At 48.3% G+C, this 22,352-nt stretch overlaps 1 pseudogene; it reads left to right on the plus strand.

The window, feature by feature from the left end:
- The first annotated feature begins 17,240 nt into the window (after positions 1-17,240).
- Positions 17,241-17,353, plus strand: LOC126285539 (5S ribosomal RNA; annotated as a pseudogene).
- Positions 17,354-22,352: the final 4,999 nt, after the last annotated feature.

Here is a 22,352-nt window from a genome sequence, read left to right on the forward strand (position 1 = left end):
AGCCGTAACAGTGTAGATCGGTCGGCGCCCCACCGGGTGTGGCTCAAACATCGCAGAGCATTTACATGCCTCAAACATAAAAAACGACACCCAAAAACGTATGTGACTCCACCACAGCAAGAAGTTCGCCATCAAGATAAAGCCGCGTCGCCGGCAGAAATGCATAACGCAGGTCTTGGCCGCCGAAAACTGGAACCCATGAGCAACAGCCCAAGACAGAGCCTAGCGAATAACGCCCTCTAACTGACGTTCAGCAGCTGCAAATGCCAATAGAGCTATAGAAAGGTAGAAGTCGTCAGCATACAGGAAAGCGGAGACAGACGTTCCCACCGCTGCAGCGACCCCGTTTATAGCAATTAAAAACAGAGAGACACTGAGGACGGATCCCTGTGGTACTCCGTTCTCCTGGACTCGGGAGGAACTATGAGAGGCCGCGACTTGCACGCGGAAGGTACGATACGACAGAAAATTGCAGATAAAGATCGGCAGAGGGCCCCGAAGACGCCATCCATGACGCGTAGAAAGGATGTGATGACACCATGTCGTATCGTATGCCTTCCGCATGCTGAAAAAGACAGCGACCAGGTACTGACGGCGGGCAAAGGCGGTACAGATGGCCTTCTCCAGGCTCACCAGATTGTCGGCGGAGGAGCGGCCTTTACGGAACCCACCCCGAGACTACAGTACCCAATTCAACCGCCGCTCACCATCCGTTCAAGCAACTTGCAAAGATCGTTGGTGAGGCTAATGGGACGGTAGTAAAGGTCGAGGAGCCGTCGCTGGCAGTGCACAGAAAGGTGTTTCGGCACCTGACAGTAGATGCTAGCTGGCCCAGGTGCTGTATCAGAACAAGCGGTGAGGGCACTGTGAAATTCCCACTCGCTGAATGGAACATTGTAGGATTCAGGATGGTGGGTACGACAAGAAAGGCATCGACGTTCCATCCGCTCTTTAATGGGGTGGAAGGCCAGTGGGTAATTGGAAGAAGCGAAACTAAGAGCAAATGATCTGCCAAGCTGTTGGCAATTTCGTTGAAGTCTATACAAACTGATCCATTCAGTGAGAGCGCAGGGACGCTGACAGGAGTCCGATAGCCATAGAGGCGGCGGATATTGGCCCAGACCTGCGATGGAGAGACACTGAGGTCAATGGTGGACATATACAGCTCCCAGCATTCCTGCTTACTTTAGCGGATAAGTGGGCGGGCCTGCGCACACAGCCGTTTGATTGTGATGAGGTGTTTAATGCAGGGGAGTCGCTTGTGACGCTGTAGCGCCCGCCGGCGATCTTTAATCGTCTCAGAGATCTCAGGCGATCACCAAGGCACAGTCGTCCTCTGAGGGGATCCAGAAGAGTGGGGAATGGAGATTCTGTGGCAATTACGATGACACTGGTGACCGAGTGAACCCCCGCATCTATGGCGTCATTAGAGAGAGGCTCAATAGCGGCAAAGGAGGAGAACAAGTCCCACTCAGCCTTATTCAGAGCCCATCTGCTGGGGCGCCCAGAAAGGTGACGCTGTGGCAGTGACAGAGAGATCGGTAAGTGATCACAACCACACAGGTCGTCATGCACTCTCCATTGGACAGAAGGCTAGGGCTGCAGATCGAAAGGTCGATGGCAGAGTACGTTCCATGCGCCATGCTGAAGTCAGTGAGTGCACCATCACTTAAAATGGAAAGATCGAGCTGTGCCAATAAACGCTCAATGGTGGCGCCTCGACCTCTGGCCACTAACCCACCCCACAGAGGGTTATGGGCGTTGATGTCACCCATTAACAAGAAAGGTGGCGGCAATTGATCAGCACAGCCAGGTCATGCTGAGCGACATCACCATCTGGTGGAAGGTAAAGATTGCAGATGGTAACAGCCTGTGGCGTCCACACCTGAGCAGCGACAGCCTTTAAAGCTGTTTGCAGAGGGACAGACTCGCTGTGAAGAGAAGACAGAGATGCAGACGCCACCAGACACACTTTCATAAGCTGCCCAGCTGTTATAATAACTGACATAGCCACGGACGGTGGGAGCTCGCATTGAGGGAAACCAAGTTTCCTGAAGAGCAATGCAGAAGAAAGGGTGAAGGCTTATAAGTTGTCGGAGCTCAGCTAGATGTTGGAAGAAACCACTGCAGTTCCACTGGAGGATGATATTGACCATGGATGGGGAAGGTGTGAAGGGACTGGGGATGTAGGCTATGCCTCCTGGGCCCCTGCTGTTACTGAGTCACCACCTGTGCAACAGCTATCCATTGGGTCTGAGTGACTGGCGAGGTCCAGGTCCTCAGTGGATGCCAGAATCTCCACCTCATCTTCGGACGCAGAGTTGGAAGTTTTCGGTGGGACTGGTGTCACCGCAATGTCAGGATGTTTGGGAACCTTTTTCTTCGACTGATTTGCGCGCTGTGCCTTCGGTGATTCTGGCTTGGATCGCCTCACTGGGTCAGTCTCAGAGACTGAAGACGGCCGTGACGCCCTACGACCAGCGACCGGTGGTTGTTTGAGATACTTGCGGGTGCCCGGTTTGGTACTGGGCAAAGCCTGCGATGGGAGGGCCCCAAGGGACCCCTTCCAAGCGAGAGGAGCGGAAGAAGGCTCACGCTTCTCCGACTGGGAAGGGGGAACAGATGCCCCCGTCGGTTGGGGAGATGTTGCTCCTGAAGTAGATGGAGCAGGAGCAACAGGGAGTGAAGTGCCCCCCACAACCAAGGGGGCCAGTGAATTCTGACAGAGCTGAGCTGAGCTGAGATCGAACTGTAGGTGACGACACGGTAGAGGTTCAAACCAGTGTTGCAGCAGCTGCATAGGTGGATGTCATTGGCGCAGGATATAACCACTCATATTTCCACCTTGCCTCAGTGTATGTCAGCCGGTCCAGGGTCTTATATTCCATTGTCTTCCTTTCTTTCTGTAGGATCATACAGACCGGTGAGCAGGGGAATGGTGTTCACAGTGAACACAGATAGGAGGTGGGGCACATGGAGTATTGGGATAGGAAGGACGTACACAATCTCAACATGTGATGTCCCAAGTACAGTGGGATGACAGGTGCCTGAACTTCCAGCATTTAAAACACCGCATCGGAGGACGGATATGGCTTCATATCACAACGGTAAACCATCACCTTAACGTTTTCGGGTAAGTCATCACCCTCGAAGGCCAAGATAAAGGCACCAGTGGCTACCTGATTATCCCTCGGACCCCGAAGGACGCGCCGGACGAAGTGAACACCTCTTCGTTCGAGGTTGGCGCGTAGTTCATCGTCGGACTGCAGAAGAAGACCCCTGTGGGATATAATACCCTGGACGATGTTGAGACTCTTATGCGGTGTGATGCTAATTGAAACATCCCCCAACTTGTCACAACTGAGCAACCTCTGTGACTCGGTAGAGGATGCTGTTTTGATGAGTACTGAACCAGAGCGCAGTTTGGACAAGCCCTCCACCGCCCCGAACTTCTCCTCTGAATGCTCCACAAAAAACGGGGTCTTGGTCGCCATAAACGAATCCCCATCAACTCGCGTACACATGAGGTACCAGGGTGAATATTCTCCACTGGCTTCTTTAGCCATACGTTCCTCCCATGCAGTGGCCAGGAAGGGAAATGATCTTGATTTGTATTTCTTGCCTTTGAGGTTAGACCTCGATCGCTTAGAGACTGCTGCTGGAGGCTCACCAGCGAGAGATGATGTACCACACTCCATTGTGGGTCATCCGCCCTGATGCCACCCACTCCGTCCAGTGGCTCTCCCCACGGGCGCCACTGAGCCGCAGCAAAGACCACCTAGCAGGATGGCCTTTGCCGGGAGTCCTGGTGCCCCAGAAGTATAGGCATCTACTCCTCGGCATATGTGTGGAGGTAGCAACTCAAGCATCAGCAGTGCGATCCATGTGTAGTCAGGGGGCTACCACCAAGAGGGTACATGACAACCCCACCACAACGGACTGGCTACCGTGCTGGATGTCTGGTGTTGACAAAATCGGTTGTGCCAAATCTTAGGGCGAGATGGATACAGAATGCACCACGTAAGGCGTCCTTCCCCAATTGGTAAGCACTAACAGAAAATTTTGAAATCTAGTGGTCAAACCCCTTAGGGGACCATCACATTAAGGCCGAAACGTTTGAGACTCCTTTTAGTCTCCTCTTACGACAGGCAGGAATACCGCGGGCCTATTTTAACCCCTGAACCCGCAGTGTCACGGTTTGCCGTACGGCTACATAAGTCTGAAACACAAGCATCCGTGTGCACTACAGCTGCTCACAGTAACACGGGTCTCAACAAGGAGAGCAGCGTTTTCTTCGTAAAGCAATTTATCAGAATAACAGCAACAGTGCAGCCGCTTTCCGCGAGTGTCGAAGTTTTAAAGAAACACGCAATGCTTCACGCAGGTCTGTTTGAAGAACATGATTCGGTATTTCGAATTAACACGCGGCTTGGATATTGCTTCGGAGTGAGGCCGACGGCCAGTTGCGTCTCAAATGGTTGAGGAAGCTACCGAGTGAGAATGCTGGGTGCAACCTGCGGTCCCGAAGCCCCGCACGAGCTGTGCCACGGCAGCTGAAGATTCGGTGGTCCAGCGGTCGAAAGCCGCTCCGACCATTTGTGAAATACACTCCTGGAAATTGAAATAAGAACTTTATTGACACATTCCTGGGGTCAGATACATCACATGATCACACTGACAGAACCACAGGCACATAGACACAGGCAACAGAGCATGCACAATGTCGGCACTAGTACAGTGTATATCCACCTTTCGCAGCAATGCAGGCTGCTATTCTCCCATGGAGACGATCGTAGAGATGCTGGATGTAGTCCTGTGGAACGGCTCGCCATGCCATTTCCACCTGGAGCCTCAGTTAGACCAGCTCAGTTCGTGCTGGACGTGCAGACTGCGTGAGACGACGCTTCATCAAGTCCCAAACATGCTCAATGGGGGACAGATCCGGAGATCTTGCTGGCCAGGGTAGTTGACTTACACCTTCTAGAGCACGTTGGGTGGCACGGGATACATGCGGACGTGCATTGTCCTGTTGGAACAGCAAGTCCCCTTGCCGGTCTAGGAATGGTAGAACGATGGGTTCGATGACGGTTTGGATGTACCGTGCACTATTCAGTGTCCCCTCAACGATCACCAGAGGTTTACGGCCAGTGTAGGAGATCGCTCCCCACACCATGATGCCGGGTGTTGGCCCTGTGTGCCTCGGTCGTATGCAGTCCTGATTGTGGCGCTCACCTGCACTGCGCCAAACACGCATACGACCATCATTGGCACCACGGCAGAAGCGACTCTCATCGCTGAAGACGACACGTCTCCATTCGTCCCTCCATACACGCCTGTCGCGACACCACTGGAGGCGGGTTGCACGATGTTGGGGCGTGAGCGGAAGACGGCCTAACGGTGTTCGGGACCGTAGCCCAGCTTCATGGAGACGGTTGCGAATGGTCCTCGCCGATACCCCAGGAGCAACAGTGTCCCTAATTTGCTGGGAAGTGGCGGTGCGGTCCCCTACGGCACTGCATAGGATCCTACGGTCTTGGCGTGCATCCGTGCGTCACTGCGGTCCGGTCCCAGGTCGACGGGCACGTGCACCTTCCGCCGACCACTGGCGACAACATCGATGTACTGTGGAGACCTCACGCCCCACGTGTTGAGCAATTCGGCGGTACGTCCACCCGGCCTCCCGCATGCCCACTATACGCCCTCGCTCAAAGTCCGTCAACTGCACATACGGTTCACGTCCACGCTGTCGCGGCATGCTACCAGTGTTAAAGACTGCGATGGAGCTCCGTATGCCACGGCAAACTGGCTGACACTGACGGCGGCGGTGCATAAATGCTGCGCTGCTGACGCCATTCGACGGCCAACACCGCGGTTCCTGGTGTGTCCGCTGTGCCGTGCGTGTGATCATTGCTTGTACTGCCCTCACGCAGTGTCCGGAGCAAGTATGGTGGGTCTGACACACCGGTGTCAATGTGTTCTTTTTTCCATTTCCAGGAGTGTAGTATCTGCACAGCTGTGCCCGGCTGTCGTGGATGCAGATGGTCCTCACATCGAGCAACATTTCTAACCTGGAACGTAGACGTGGTACACCATTAACATGTTTTACGCTGTCAAGCGGCGATTAAAGTGTGTTTCTATCAATGGTTCATACGTTATCTTCTGCGTTCCTCAAATGTTTCCACAAAGTTTCATTGTGTTACTATCACTCGTTTTTCACAGGGGCCCCCTCACTCATCGGAAGTTCAATTATTACCACCATGTATTCATATTAGTTAGATAGTAGTGGGTATCCTAAGTTCTTTGAATTGATTTTGTCTTCTTCATCAACCAAAATCGAATGACTTGTGTTACACACAACCTATATGATTCATATCCAACTTTATTTGTTACTTCGCTGGTTCACTTGGGCACAAAACGCCTATATGCTACGTTCCCAGCAGATGTTGAAATAGTACTTTAAGACTTTGGGTGCCATAAAAGCCATGCTACTCTATCCTGTGCAAGCTGCTTCATCTCCCAGTACCTACTGCAACCCACATCCCTCTGAATCTGCTTAGTGTACTCATCTCTCGGTCTCCCTCTATGATTTTTACCCTCCACGCCGCCCTCCAATGCCAAATTTGTGATCCCTTGATGCCTCAAATCATGTCCTACCAACCGATCCCTTCTTCTAGACAAGTCGTGCCACAAACTTCTCTTCTCCCCAATCCTATTCAATACCTCCTCATTAGTTACGTGATCTATCCACCTTATATTCAGTATTCTTCTGTAGCACCACATATCGAAAGCTTCTATTCTCTTCTTGTCCAAACTAGTTATCGTCCATGTTTCACTTCCATACATGGCTACACTCCAAACAAATACTTTCAGAAACGACTTCCTGAGACATAAATCTATATTCGATGTTAACAAATTTCTCTTCTTCAGAAACGCTTTCCTTGCCATTGCCAGTCTACATTTTATATCCTCTCTACTTCGACCATCATCAGTTATTTTACTCCCTAAATAGCAAAACTCCTTTACTACTTTAAGTGTCTCATTTCCTAATCTAATTCCCTCAGCATCACCCGATTTCATTTGACTACATTCCATTATCCTCGTTTTGCTTTTGTTAATGTTCATCTTATATCCTCCTTTCAAGACACTGTCCATTCCGTTCAACTGCTCTTCCAAGTCCTTTGCCGTCGCTGACACAATTACAATGTCATCGGCGAACCTCAAAGTTTTTACTTCGTCTCCATGAATTTTAATACCTACTCCAAATTTTTCTTTTGTTTCCTTTACTGCTTCCTCAATATACAGATTGAATAACATCGGGGAGAGGCTACAACCCTGTCTCACTTCTTTCCCAACCACTGCTTCCCTTTCATGCCCCTCGACTCTTATGACTGACATCTGGTTTCTGTACAAATTGTAAATAGTCTTTCGCTCCCCGTATTTTACCCCTGCCACCTTTAGAATTTGAAAGAGAGTATTCCAGTCAACATCGTCAAAAGCTTTCTCTAAGTCTACAAATGCTAGAAACGTAGGTTTGCCTTTTCTTAATCTTTCTTCTAAGATAAGTCGTAAGGTCAGTATTGCCTCACGTGTTCCAACATTTCTACGAAATCCAAACTGATCCTCCCCAAGTTCCGCATCTACCAGTTTTTCCATTCGTCTGTAAAGAATTCGCGTTAGTATTTTGCAGCTGTGACTTATTAAACTGATAGTTCGGTAATTTTCACATCTGTCAGCATCTGCTTTCTTTGGGATTGGAATTATTATATTCTTCTTGAAGTCTGAGGGTATTTCGCCTGTCTCATACATCTTGCTCACCAGCTGGTAGAGTTTTGTCACGACTGGCTCTCCCAAGGCCGTCAGTAGTTCTAATGCAATGTTGTCTACTCCGGGGGCCTTGTTTCGACTCAGGTCTTTCAGTGCTCTGTCAAATTCTTCACGCAGTATCGTATCTCCCATTTCGTCTTCATCTACATCCTCTTCCATTTCCATAATATTGTCCTCAACTACATCGCCCTTGTATAAACCTTCTATATACTCCTTCCACCTTTCTGCCTTCCCTTCTTTGCTTAGAACTGGGCTGCCATCTGAGCTCTTGATATTCATACACGTGGTTCTCTTCTCTCCAAAGGTCTCTTTAATTTTACTGTAGGCAGTATCTATCTTACCCCTAGTGAGATAAGCCTCTACAGCCTTACATTTGTCCTCTAGCTATCCCTGCTTAGCCATTTTGCACTTCCTGTCGATCTCATTTTTGAGACGTTTGTATTCCTTTTTGCCTGCTTCATTTACTGCATTTTTATATTTTCTCCTTTCATCAATTAAATTCAATATTTCTTCCGTTACCCAAGGTTTTCTAGCAGCCCTCGTCTTTTTACCTACTTTATCCTCTGCTGCCTTCACTACTTCATCCCTCAGAGCTACCCATTCTTCTTCTACTGTATTTCTTTCCCCCATTCCTGTCAATTGTTCCCTTATGCTCTCCCTGAAACTCTGTACAACCTCTGGTTCTTTCAGTTTATCCAAGTCCCATCTCCTTAAGTTCCCACATTTTTGCAGTTTCTTCGGATTGTGGCCAGAGTCCACATCTGCCCCTGGAAATGTCTTACAACTTAAAACCTGGTTCCTAAATCTCTGTCTTACCATTATATAATCTATCTGATACCTTTTAGTATCTCCAGGGTTCTTCCATGTATACAACCTTCTTTCATGATTCTTAAACCAAGTGTTAGCTATGATTAAGTTGTGCTCTGTGCAAAATTCTACGAGGCGGCTTCCTCTTTCATTTCTTAGCCCCAATCCATATTCACCTACTATGTTTCCTTCTCTCCCTTTTCCTACACTCGAATTCCAGTCACCCATTACTACTAAATTTTCGTCTCCCTTCACTCTCTGAATAATTTCTTTTATTTCATCGGACATTTCTTCAATTTCTTCGTCATCTGCAGAGCTAGTTGGCATATAAACTTGTACTACTGTAGTAAGTGTGGGCTTCGTATCTATCTTGGCCACAATAATGCTTTCACTATGCTGTTTGTAGTAGCTTACCCGCATTCCTATTTTCCTATTCATTATTAAACCTACTCCTGCATTACCCCTATTTGATTTTGTGTTTATAACCCTGTAGTCACCTGACCAGAAGTCATGTTCCTCCTGCCACCGAACTTCACTAATTCCCACTATATCTAACTTTAACCTATCCATTTCTCTTTTTAAATTTTCTAACCTACCTGCCCTATTAAGGGATCTGACATTCCACGCTCCGATCCGTAGAACGCCAGTTTTCTTTCTCCTGATAACGACATCCTCTTGAGTAGTCCCCGCTCGGAGATCCGAATGGGGGACTATTTTACATCCGGAATATTTTACCCAAGAGGACGCCATCATCATTTAATCATACAGTAAAGCTGCATGTCCTCGGGAAAAATTACGGCTGTAGTTTCCCCTTGCTTTCAGCCGTTCGCAGTACCAGCACAGCAAGGCCGTTTTGGTTAATGTTGCAAGGCCAGATCAGTCAATCATCCAGACTGTTGCCCCTGCAACTACTGAAAAGGCTGCTGCCCCTCTTCAGGAACCACATGTTTGTCTGGCCTCTCAACAGATACCCCTCCGTTGTGGCTGCACCTACGGTACGGCCATCTGTATCGCTGAGGCACGCAAGCCTCCCCACCAACGGCAAGGTCCATGGTTCATGGGGGGGGATTATACTGTTAATAATGGGTAATGTCACTGATTAATTATCAGACGTCAATGAAAATTCAGAGATTGTACATACGAAATATAAAAGGTGATCTCGGTAAACATGTAAGAAAACTACTTTCATTACACTTTTAAAAAAATATATATATATTTTGAAGGAATGTTTTACATCAGTTATGGCCTTTGGTATAGTAAGAGGTAATGTTGTCGAAATCCCAAATTGTGTCTCTCTATGAAATAGTAATACTTTCATTCATACACTACTGGCCATTAAAACTGCTGCACCATGAAGATAACGTGCTACAGACGTGAAATTTAACCGACAGAAAGAAGATATGCAAATGATTAGCTTTTCAGAGAATTCACACTAGGCTGGCGCCGATGGCGACACCTACAACGTTCTGACATGAGGGAAGTTTCCAACCGATTTCTCACACACAAACATAGCTGACCAGCGTTGCATGGTGATACCTTGTTGTGTTGCCTCGTGTAAGGAGGAGAGATGCGTACCAATTCGTTTCCGACTTTGATAAAGGTCGGATTGTAGCCTATCGCGATTGCGATTTATCGTATCTCGACATCACTGTTCGCGTTGGTCGATATCCAATGACTGTTAGCAGAATATGGAATCGATGGGACGGAACGCCGTGCTCGATCCCAACGGCCTCCTATCACTAGTAGTCGAGATGACAGGCATCTTTTCCGCATGGCAGTAACGGATCGTGCAGCCATGTCTCGATCCCTGAATCAACAGGTGGGGACGTTTGCAAGACCACAACCATCTGCACGAACAGTTCGACGACATTTGCAGCAGCATGGACTATCTGCTCAGAGACCATGGCTGCAGTTAACCCTTGACGCTGCATCACAGACAGGAGCGCCTGCGATGGTGTACTCAACGACGAACCTGGGTGCACCAATGGCAAAACGTCATGTTTTCGGATGAATCCAGGTTCTGTTTACAGCATCATGACGGTCGCATCCGTGTTTCGGGACATCGTGGTGAAAAGCACATTGGAAGCGTGTATTCGTAATCGCCAGACTGGCCTACCACCCGGCGTGATGGTATGGGGTACCATTGGTTACACGTCTCGGTCACTTCTTGTTCGCATTGACGGCACTTTGAACAGCGAACGTTACATTTCAGATGTGCTACGACCCGTGGCTATACCCTGCGAAATCCTACATTTCACCAGGATAATGCACAACCACCTGTTTCAGGTCCTGAGGGGCCTTTCTGGATACGGAAAATGTTCGACTGTTGCCCTGGCCAGCACATTCTCCAGATCTCTCACCAATTGAAAACGTCTGGTCAATGGTGGCCGAGCAGCTGACACGTCACAACACGCCAGTCACCACTCTTGATGAAGTGTGGTATCGTGTTGAAGCTGCATGGGCAGCTATACCTGTACACGCCCTCCAAGCTCTGTTTGACTCAATGCCCAGGCGTATCAAAGCTGTTATTACTGCCAGAGGTGGTTGGTCTGTGTAATGATTTCTCATGATCTATGCACCCAAATTGCGTGAAAATGTAATCACATGTCAGTTCTAGTATAATACACTCCGGGAAATTGAAATAAGAACACCGTGAATTCATTGTCCCAGGAAGGGGAAACTTTATTGACACATTTCTGGGGTCAGATAGATCACATGATCACACTGACAGAACCACAGGCACATAGACACAGGCAACAGAGCATGCACAATGTCGGCACTAGTACAGTGTTTATCCACCTTTCGCAGCAATGCAGGCTGCTGTTCTCCCACGGAGACGATCGTAGAGATGCTGGATGTAGTCCTGTGGAACGGCTTGCCATGCCATTTCCACCTGGCGCCTCAGTTGGACCAGCGTTCGTGCTGGACGTGCAGACCGCGTGAGACGACGCTTCATCCAGTCCCAAACATGCTCAATGGGGGACAGATCCGGAGATCTTGCTGGCCAGGGTAGTTGACTTACACCTTCTAGAGCACGTTGGGTGGCACGGGATACATGCGGACGTGTATTGTCCTGTTGGAACAGCAAGTTCCCTTACCCGTCTAGGAATGGTAGAACGATGGGTTCGATGACGGTTTGGATGTACCGTGCACTATTCAGTGTCTCCTCGACGATCACCACAGGTGTACGGCCAGTGTAGGAGATCGCTCCCCACACCATGATGCCGGGTGTTGGCCCTGTGTGCCTCGGTCGTATGCAGTCCTGATTGTGGCGCTCACCTGCACGGCGCCAAACACGCATATGACCATCATTGGCACCAAGGCAGAAGCGACTCTCATCGCTGAAGACGACACGTCTCCATTCGTCCCTCCATACACGCCTGTCGCGACACCACTGGAGGCGGGCTGCGCGATGTTGGGGCGTGAGCGGACGACGGCCTAACGGTGTGCGGGACCGTAGCCCAGCTTCATGGAGACCCCAGGAGCAACAGTGTCCCTAATTTGCTGGGAAGTGGCGGTGCGGTCCCCTACGGCACTGCGTAGGATCCTACGGTCTTGGCGTGCATCCGTGCGTCGCTACGGTCCGGTCCCAGGTCGACGGGCACGTGCACCTTCCGCCAACCACTGGCGACAACATCGATGTACTGTGGAGACCTCACGCCCCACGTGTTGAGCAATTCGGCGGTACGTCCACCCGGCCTCCCGCATGCCCACTATACGCCCTCGCTCAAAGTCCGTCAACTGCACATACGGTTAACGTCCACGCTGTCGCGGCATGCTACCAGTGTTAAAGACTGCGATGGAGCTCCGTATGCCATGGAAAACTGGCTGACACTGACGGCGGCGGTGCACAAATGCTGCGCAGCTAACGCCATTCGACGGCCAACACCGCGGTTCCTGGTGTGTCCGCTGTGCCGTGCGTGTGATCATTGCTTGTACAGCCCTCTCGCAGTGTCCGGAGCAAGTATGGTGGGTCTGACACACCGGTGTCAATGTGTTCTTTTTTCCATTTCCAGGAGTGTATGTTTGTCCAGTGAATAAGCTTTTATTATTTGCATTTTTTTCTTGGTCTAGCAATTTTAATGGCCAGTAGTGTAGAAATCAGTGTCTGCCAGTTGTTGTTGTGAACCTTTGGATATCATCACACTGAATTATTTCTAGCAAATTTCTTTCTTCCAGAAAGATGTATCGAGAAATTGTGCTCACATTGTTCGAAGGAAAAGGGAACGATTGCTCAGCTATAATAGATATATGTGCTGTTTTGTCAAACCAACAGTACTATATACCAACAGTGATACTATTGCTATTCGTGAGTATCGCCGTATTACAGGCATAAGGAATGCTCCTCTTTAAGTACCGGCGCTGAAGAACATGATTCTTAAGTTCGAATTTGGCATTCTGTCCCGTGATGCCGGAGTTGGCGGTCATGTGTGTGCGTGACGTGTGCTTGATTGTGTGAGTCAAAGGTGTAGACTGACGTAGATTGGAGCCATGAGAAGCTGCTGATCTTACACTGTAGGCACTCTTTACTAGGGTATTGTTCGGGATTCCTTCCTTAAGGGGATGAAGTATGGGAATGAAATGTTTTAAGAAAATATGTCACTGTTAACACAATTTTGAAGATAAGAATAATGAAAACTGGTAAAGGGTTGTTAAGTCATAAATTAAGAAACACATGTTTCAGCACTTTTGGAAACGACTACTCAGGGGGTAAAATAGTGAGTCAAAGTGCTTTTTCAAAATAAAGAATTATTAACGTACTGCTACAGCATTTTTAAAGCTACCTCTATGGAAATAGATATTTGACTTCTCAGTGGGAGATAAAAAATTACATATTTAAGCATCTTTGGAAATTCAGTGTCTAATGGGGTGAAATAGTGGGTGAATGAAACATTATTACTGAAGTACTGAAGCATTTAGAGCTATGTGTATGAAAATTGGTATTCGACTTCACAGTTGGAAATAACAGTTACACATTTCACTGTTTTTGGAAATTCAACCACTAAGAGGGAAAAATAAAAGTTGAAAACTTTTAAGAAAATGTTTCATTATACTGAAAATTTTTTGAATGTAATTCTATGAGAACTGCTGTTCCACTTCTCGGTTAGATATAAAGAAAAATGTATTAGGGGATGAAAGTTTCTACAGAAATGTCACCACAAGAACGCAAAAGGCATGATTAACGAAAGCGCTGGACTCAAGCTACTAAAATCGCGTTTTGGTCAGGAGTACATTCGGAAAGGACCATGCTTCTATAGCCTTGAGTAGTGCGAAAATATAAGAAGTTTGTCAACAACATAAAAATTCGATCAAAAGAAACCAGCAGATCTTAAGAGGCAAACTCATAGTCGGGTGCAGCATATTTTTTATTGAATTTGTTGTGTACATAGTTCCGCATAGTTAGCATGTACACAACTTTCCCACTTTAGCGCGCCCCACTAAGCACAACAACGCACGCGCAGCACTCGCCCATTTTCGCACTACTAGATGGCGCTGCCATAGAGACGGACCAAATTCTGCTTCCGCCGATCCGCGTATTAATATGTAATGTAGAACCTTATCTCCTCACAGAATACACTCGCACAGTGGTACATGAACGTGCAAGGTATTAAAACGAGTGTACAGACCTCCGATTAGTCAGTCTGCATTTGTCTGCACCAGTTTGTACCAGTCTGCATTTGTTTGCACCAGTCTATAATCAAGTTTCTGTCTGCGCCTAATAAGATTACCATATTCCTGTACATAGCCATGAAGATAAATGTATAGACACTTTTGTCAAGTATCAGAGATATATGTGAGAATACGATTAACTCACCAATACCAAAGGAATTTAAGACTGTCCATTGTAAATAGCATCCAGAACCAAGTTAAGTAATTTTTATGCTTCTTATTATTTTAGTAAATGTGTGTCAGAATTAATCAAGTTCTGTTTAAAGTTGGTTACCGTCAATCTGCTACTCTAAGCATGCAAGTGGCATTTCTATCATCTGACCTAACGACAGAAGATAAAAACGCCACGATAAGACCACGAGACATATTGCTGACACTCGCCTACTTCGTTAGAGCGACAAGTCAAATACTCTGATGGTGTGTGTACTGAAGGTCTTACAGTACGCACACCACAGAATTAAATTTCTCTCTCAGTTTTATCTGGCAGTAAGGAAAGATATTTTACAATACGAAGTATAAAAATCCATCTTTCATAAATTCATGTTTTAGCTTCAATACTGGTGGAGTGTGGTGGAGACATTAGCTATGGAGAGTTTCACGGGAAAGAATAAATAATAAGTATTCTGAATCTAATTGTTATCCACTTTGAGTCCACAAGGTTCCACATTCAGTAACTCAATGTATGAATCAGTGTACTGAATGTCTGCATTTATATCATCTCAACAAAAGGAAACTAACGATACATTCATCAGCAGGTGTGATAATTTCGTTGAACTGAGCTATTTCCAATATCATTTAAATTATAAAACAATAAATTCAGTATTTGGATACAGTAATAAAAGTGGAAGAAACAGTGCTGCCTTTTCCGGCCAAGAATAGGAATCGTTGACTCTAGAGAACGGAAGAAGGAACCATACATTTTTATAATTGGCGAAAATGTTATCTACTGAATGCACTGTTTTTGCCGCACAGTGTATAAATAAAGACAGTACGTAATGTTCAATGCTTTGCTACGAACGCTATGAATCTGTCACTTACGAGGTAATCATAAAGATTTAATACTCACCCCGAAGAAATAAAATTATGTAACTATTTTTTGGGGGAGGGGGCGGTTACGCAGTCATAAAAACGGAGTATGGTGCCATAATTGGTTTTCTTAATCGGGAGGCAGTGGCGCAGAATCGATGCTGAGTTGGTGGAACCGGGGCGGCAACAACGCACCAAGGCATGACGCAGTCGTCAAGTGACCCCTACACGTTCAGTGTCGTCGAAGAAGACTGGCAGACGAAGAACGAAGCAGCATGTCATCTCTGTATGGCAAACAGGAGTCACAAAATAACAGGAGTCCCTGTTGGTCAAAGACCGCCGTATCACAATGAAGGTGGGAGTGGAAAAAGTTAAAACCAATAGCGGAGAAGTTTTCAACACGTTGCACGGCGTTTCGAACATGACGAGGATCGTCGCCCCTGGGTTCTGCGACTACTCACAACAATTCAGGATCCAATGCAGGTGAAGTCTTTACCTTTAACTATCTGCCAGAAAGAAAGGAGGAAAGCAAGATGTGAATTCAACGCCGCCAAAAGAGGTAAGTCCCAACTGTCATCAAGAAAAGTGATGCTGGGTATTTTTTGGGACTGCCACGGTATGGTACTAACAGATTCTGCTCGTAAACGGTAAATCCTCACATTGATATACTACCGAAAGCTACTGATGATGCTATCGAACTGCCCGAGGGCGTCGCTTTTAACCACAACAATGTCCCAGGTGATTATGCACTAGACAGTCACACATGCCTTCTTTCGGCAATCAAACCTTGCGTCACTGCTGACAAGGCACCCAGTGTGTTCCCGTCTTTCCTCAAGTGAAGCAATCATAACATGGCAGTCATTTCCTGAATGACTAAGGAGTGATTATTGAGGTGGAGCATTTCTTGAACAGCCAAAGTACTTAGTTTTACTGCGAAGATTTCAGTCAAATCATCTTTCGTTGAGGCAAAAGTGTCGAACTGAAGAATAAACATACAGAGAAATAAGCTTCATCGTCATAGCTTTAACGTTTTAATGTTGTAATTAACACTCGATTATGAAAGATACCGCGGAAGGGACCTTGGAAATAGACGTCATCAGCATATTTTTTAATATTCCGCTGAGTGTCCTGCTAGCGTGTTGTCAAGTAAGGTGACGAGGTAGGTTCAAAGGCAAGATTGTCTCAACGAACTCCAAACTACCAATCAGCACTCTGCATTTTATTTATAAATACATTCACTTCACCTGACTACATCAGGGTGTTCAACCCCTCTCTTACATTTAACTTGATATCGATAAATAAATTAGCATTGCTATTATATGAACACTACGTAGTGCCAATAATAATTGTAATTAAGTAATAAATACTATTATTGTAGGAGTATGCATAGTATAAAACCAATATATTATTATTAAAATGGATATAGTAATAGACATAATATAGTAACAGATATAATTACGATATTTTCGGAATTCTGTCTAATTTACACTATATCAAAATTTCATACGAAAGCTTTCATCTAATGTGAATTATGATATCTAACAGGAATGCATTTTATCCGTAATTGAGAAATCAAATTTGGGAAAAAAAGTTGACGGGTCTGGGGAAATATGAGAAGTAACACAATAAGGTTATCATGTGAGCCAATGTAGGTTGGTTGGTTTGGGAGATTAAAGGAACCAGACTGCTAGGTCATCGGTCCCTTTTTCAAAAAGAATTACGCCACCCGAAGAGAATGAAAAACGAACAACAGGAAAGACGGAAGACGACACAGGACAAGAAAGACTCAGATAGAGATGAGACGAAACAAATTGAAATCACACAGAGTGTAAAGGTGGTTGGCCGACCATAGAGATAAAAAAGGAAAAGCCAAACATCGAGACCACATTAAAAACTCAGTTTAAAAACCGTAGGCCAAAGGGCAGATGAACACACCGGTTCTCGTCCGATCACCGAAGTTAAGCAACATCGAGCCCGGTTAGTACTTCGATGGGTGACCTCCTGGGAACGCCGGGTGCTGTTGGCTCCCTCTCATTTTGCCAGCCGCGGTGGTCTCGCGGTTAAGGCGCTCAGTCCGGAACCACGTGACTGCTATGGTCGCAGGTTCGAATCCTGCCTAGGGCATAGATGTGTGTGATGTCCTTAGGTTAGTTAGTTTAAGTAGTTCTAAGTTCTAGGGGACTGATAACCACAGATGTTAAGTCCCATAGTGCTCAGAGCCATTTGAACCATTTTTTTGAACCAAAGGCCAGAATCAACACAAAACAATAAAATAAAACATAAGCACCCAGATTAAATGATAAAAACCCCATGCCCCAATAAAATGCAAAACTAAGCCATCCATAGCAAGGTCATCAGTTAAAAGGCCAGGGAGCGTATCAATCAGATAAAACGCAGTCGCAGCGACAAGAGGTAGGTTCTCATAGCGCAATAAGTGGCCGTGCGGCGTCAGCCGAGTGTGCCCAATGCGCAGCCGGCAGAGAACAACAGACTCCTGGCGGGAGACCCGCATGGACGACCGCCACTCAGTCGTCGTCGCCTTTATAGGGCGATGTTTATTTCCGATGGGCAGGTTGCGCCATTCAGTGCCCCATAGGCCGAAAACTTTGCGGCGTAAGATTGCCAGCAAATCAGTCGCCGGGAGGCCAATCTCCAGAGATGGTGCACTGGTGAGCTCTTTCGCCAGGCGGTCAACAGTTTCATTGCCGGGTATCCCAACATGGCCTGGGGTTCACACGAAGACCACAGAGCTGCCGCAACGGGCAAGAGTATGCAAGGACTCCTGGATAGCTATCACAAGACGAGAACGAAGGAAACACTGGTTGAGAGCTCGTAAACCGCTCAGGGAATCGCTACAGATCACGTAGAAGTCACCTAAGCAGGATCGGATATACTTTAGGGCTCGAAAGATGGCGACCAGATCAGCAGTGTAAACGATGCAGCCAGCCGGCAATGAATGGAATGGTCCTCTAGAGTTAGCGCATAACCGACACGACAAGCAAACATCGAGCCGTCAGTGTAAACAATGCCAGAGCCCTGATACGTTGCGAGGATGGAAAGAAAGCGGCGGCCGAAGGCCACCGGAGGGACTGAGTCCTTCGGGCCCAGTGCCAATTCCAGCTGATGGCGAGGGCGAGACACACACCACGGGGGTGTACACAGAGGTGCCCGGAAAGGAGGCGGAAGAGGTAAAGCCCCAAACCCGGAGAGAAGCTCTCGGACGCGGACCGCGATCGTACATCCAGCCCTGGGCCGACGTTCTGGAAGGTGGACGTGCGACTGTGGGAATAGTAGCCGATAGTTAGGATGCCCGGGCAAGCTGAAAACATGGGCAGCATAAGCGGCCAGCAAACGATGGCGCCGTAACCGCAGTGGAGGGACACCTGCCTCCACTAGTATGCTGTCCACAGGGCTGGTAAGGAGAGCACCAGTGGCAAGGTGTATCCCGCTTTGGAGGATTGGGTCCAGCACCCGCAACGCAGATGGGGATGCTGAGCCATAAGCCAGGCTCCCATAACCCAGATAGTACTGGATTAACGGCTGGTTTAGCCGTAACAGGGTAGATCTGTCAGCGCCCTAGCTGATGTGGCTCAAGCATCGCAGAGCATTAAGATGTCGCCAACACTTCTGTTTAAGCTGCCAAATATCAGGCAGCCAACTGGGCACCAACAACCGCAACCAAAAACCTGTGTGACTCCACCACAGCAAGGGTGAACAGTGTGTCGCCGGCAGAAATGCATAACGCAGATCTTGACTGCCGAAAGCTGAAACCCATCAGCTACAGCCCAAGACAGCACCTTACGGATAGCGCTCTGCAGCTGACGTTCAGCAGCTGCAATGCCAATAGGGCTATAGTAAAGGCAGAAGTCGTCAGCATACAGGGAAGCGGAGACAGAATTCCGCACCGCTGCAGCGAGCCCGTTTACTGCAATTAAAAACAGGCAGACACTCAGGACAGATACCTGTGGTACCCCAACCATGAAGGGTAGAAAGGATGTGATGACGCCATGTCGTATCGTACGCCTTCTGCATGTGGAAGTAGACAGCGACCAGGTGCTGACGGCGGGAAAAGGCAGTACGGATGGCCGACTCCAGGCTCACCAGATTGTCGGTGGCTGAGCCGCCTTTACGAACTCTCCCAGAGACGAAGCCAGAAGGCCCCAATACTCCAGTACCCAATTGAAGCGCCGGCTCACCATCCATTCACACAACTTGCAAACAACGTTGGTAAGGCCAATGGGACGGTAGCTGTCCACCTCCAAAGGGCTCTTGCCAAGTTACAGAATGGGGATAACAATAGTTTCTCGCCATTGCGACGTAAACTCACCCTCGACCCAAATACGGTTGTAAAGGTCGAGGAGCCGTCGCTGGCGGTCCACTGAAAGGCGTTTCAGCATCTGACAGTGGATGCAACCCAGCCCAGGAGCGGTATCAGGGCAACCAGCGCGCGCATTGCGAAATTTCCACTCACTGAATGGAAAATTGTTCGATTCTGGATGGTGGGTGCGAAACGAAAGGCGCCGACGTTCCATCGGGTCTTAAATGGAGCGGAAGGCCAGGGGATAATTCGCAGAAGCGGAACTCAGAGCAAAATGCTGTGCAATGCGGTTTGCGATGACGTCGGAGTCAGTACAATCTGCTCCATTCAGTGAGAGCGCTGGGTCTCTGACAGGGGTTCGATAGCCATAGAGGCCTCGAATCTTGGCCCAAACCTGCGATGGAGAGACACGGAGGCCAATGGTGGAAACATACCATTCCCAGCACTCCTGCTTGCGTTGGCGGATAAGGGGGCAGCCCCTCGCACGCAGCCGTTTTAAGGCAATGAGGTGTTCTATGGAGGGATGTCACTTGTGACGCTGGAGCGTCAGCCGGCAATCTTGAATCACTTCAGCGATCTCAGGCAATCACCAAGGCACAGTTCTCCGCCAAGGGACCCAGAAGAACTGGGAATGGCAGATACTGCGGCAGTAACGATGCTGGTGGTGATTGAGTGAACCATCGCATAAATGTCGTCATTAGAGACATCCTCAATAGCGGAAATGCAGGAGAACAAGTCCCAGTCAGCCTTATTCAGAGCCCATCTGCTGGGGCGCCCAGAAAGGTGACGCCGTGGCAGTGACAGAAAGATCGGACAGTGGTCACTACCACACAGTCCGTCATGCACACTCCATTGGACGGTAAGAGGCTAGGGCTACAGATCGAAAGGTCAATGGCGGAGTATGTGCCATGCGCCACACTGAAGTGTGTGAAGGCACCATCATTTAAAATTGAAAGATCTAGCTGCGCCAATAAATGCTCGACGGTGGCGCCTCGACCTGTTGCCACTGACCCGCCCCACAGAGGGATATGGGCGTTGAAGTCGCCCAGTTACAAGAAAGGTGGCGGCAATTGGGCTATCAGCGCAGCCAAACAGCGACAGCCACTAAAGCTGTTTGTAGAGGGACAGAATAGCTGTGAAGAGAGTTAAGGACATAGATGCAGACGCCAACAGACACCCTTTCATAAGCTGCCCGGTTCGTAAAATAACCCCGATAGCCATGCAGGGCCGAGGTTCCCATTGCGGGAAACCAAGTTTCCTGAAGAGCAATGCAGAAGAAAGTGTGAAGGCTGATAAGTTGTTGGAGCGCAACTAGATGATGGAGGAAACCGCTGCAGTTCCACTGGAGGATTATATATCCATGGCTGAGAAAGGTGTGAAGGGACTGGGAAGCGGATTACGCCTCTGGGTCACCTGCTGCCTCCGATTGAGCACCTGTGCTAGTGCTAGCCATGGTGTCTGACGGACCGGCGAGATCGAGATCCTCAGTGTAAGCCACAATCTGCACCTCATTCTCCGATGCAGAGTTGGAAAGTTGTGGTGAGACAGGTGCCACCGCAATGTCAGAATGCTTGGGAGCCTCTTTCTTCAACTGCTTTGCACGCTGTGCCTTTGGTGGGTCTGGCTGGAAGACCCCACTGTGTCAGTCTCAAGGATGGACGACGACCGTGAGGCCCTACGACCAGCGACCTGTGGTTGCTTGACGCTGACGCTGACGCTGGAATGACGAGCCCGTCCTTGGCTCGAGGTGATGCAGTATAGACATACATATGTAATTCGTGCAGTTCCTGTAGGGGAGAGAAATATTAATTAACAGTCTAGTCGAATGGTTCTGTCTGGTTTTACCTGAAAAAGAGAACGACACACACTGTTGAGGGATTAGTAAAAACTTAATCCCTCAGCAGGTCAGGCCAACGCGTGGTTGGCCTGTTCCCAGCGGTTGCTTCAAAAATTTGCGGGTGTCCGCTTTAGCACTGGGCAAAGCCTGGGATGGGAGGGCCCCAAGGGACCCTTCCTGGCGAGAGTAGCCAAAGAAGTCTCACACTTCTCCGGCCTGGAAGAGGAAACTAATGTCCCTGATGGTTGGGGTGGTGTTGCTCCTGAAGTAGATGGAGCAGGAGCAACAGAGAGGGAAGTGCCCCCCTCCCCCCACAACCTAGGGGGCTGGTGCATTCTGACATAGCTGAGAGGCAACAGTACGTGACGACACGGGAGAAGATCCTACCGGTGTTGCAGAAGCGGCATAAGTTGATGGCATTGGCACAGCATGTAGCCGCTCATACTTCTGACTAGCCTCTGTATAGGTCAGGCGGTTCAGGGTCTTATATTCCATTATCTTCCTTTCTTTTTGGATATCCTACAGTCCGGCGAGAAGGGGGAATGGTGTTCTCCGCAGTTAACACAGACAGGAGGCGGGACACATGGAGTATTGGGATGTGAAGGACGTCCACAATCTCGACACGTGATGCCGGAAGTACAGCGAGATGACAGGTGCCCGAACTTCCAGCATTTAAAACACCGCATCGGAGGAGTGATATAAAGCTTCACATCATAATGGTAAATCATCACCTTAATCTTTACGAGTAAGACATCATACTCGAAGGCAAAGATGAAGGCACCGGTGGCTACCTGATTATCCCTCGGACCCCGATGAATGTGCTGGGTGAAGTGAACACCTCGTCGTTCTAGGTTGGCGCGTAGTTCATGG

This window comes from Schistocerca gregaria, chromosome 8, assembly GCF_023897955.1.
Source record: "Schistocerca gregaria isolate iqSchGreg1 chromosome 8, iqSchGreg1.2, whole genome shotgun sequence".
Lineage (NCBI taxonomy): Eukaryota > Metazoa > Arthropoda > Insecta > Orthoptera > Acrididae > Schistocerca > Schistocerca gregaria.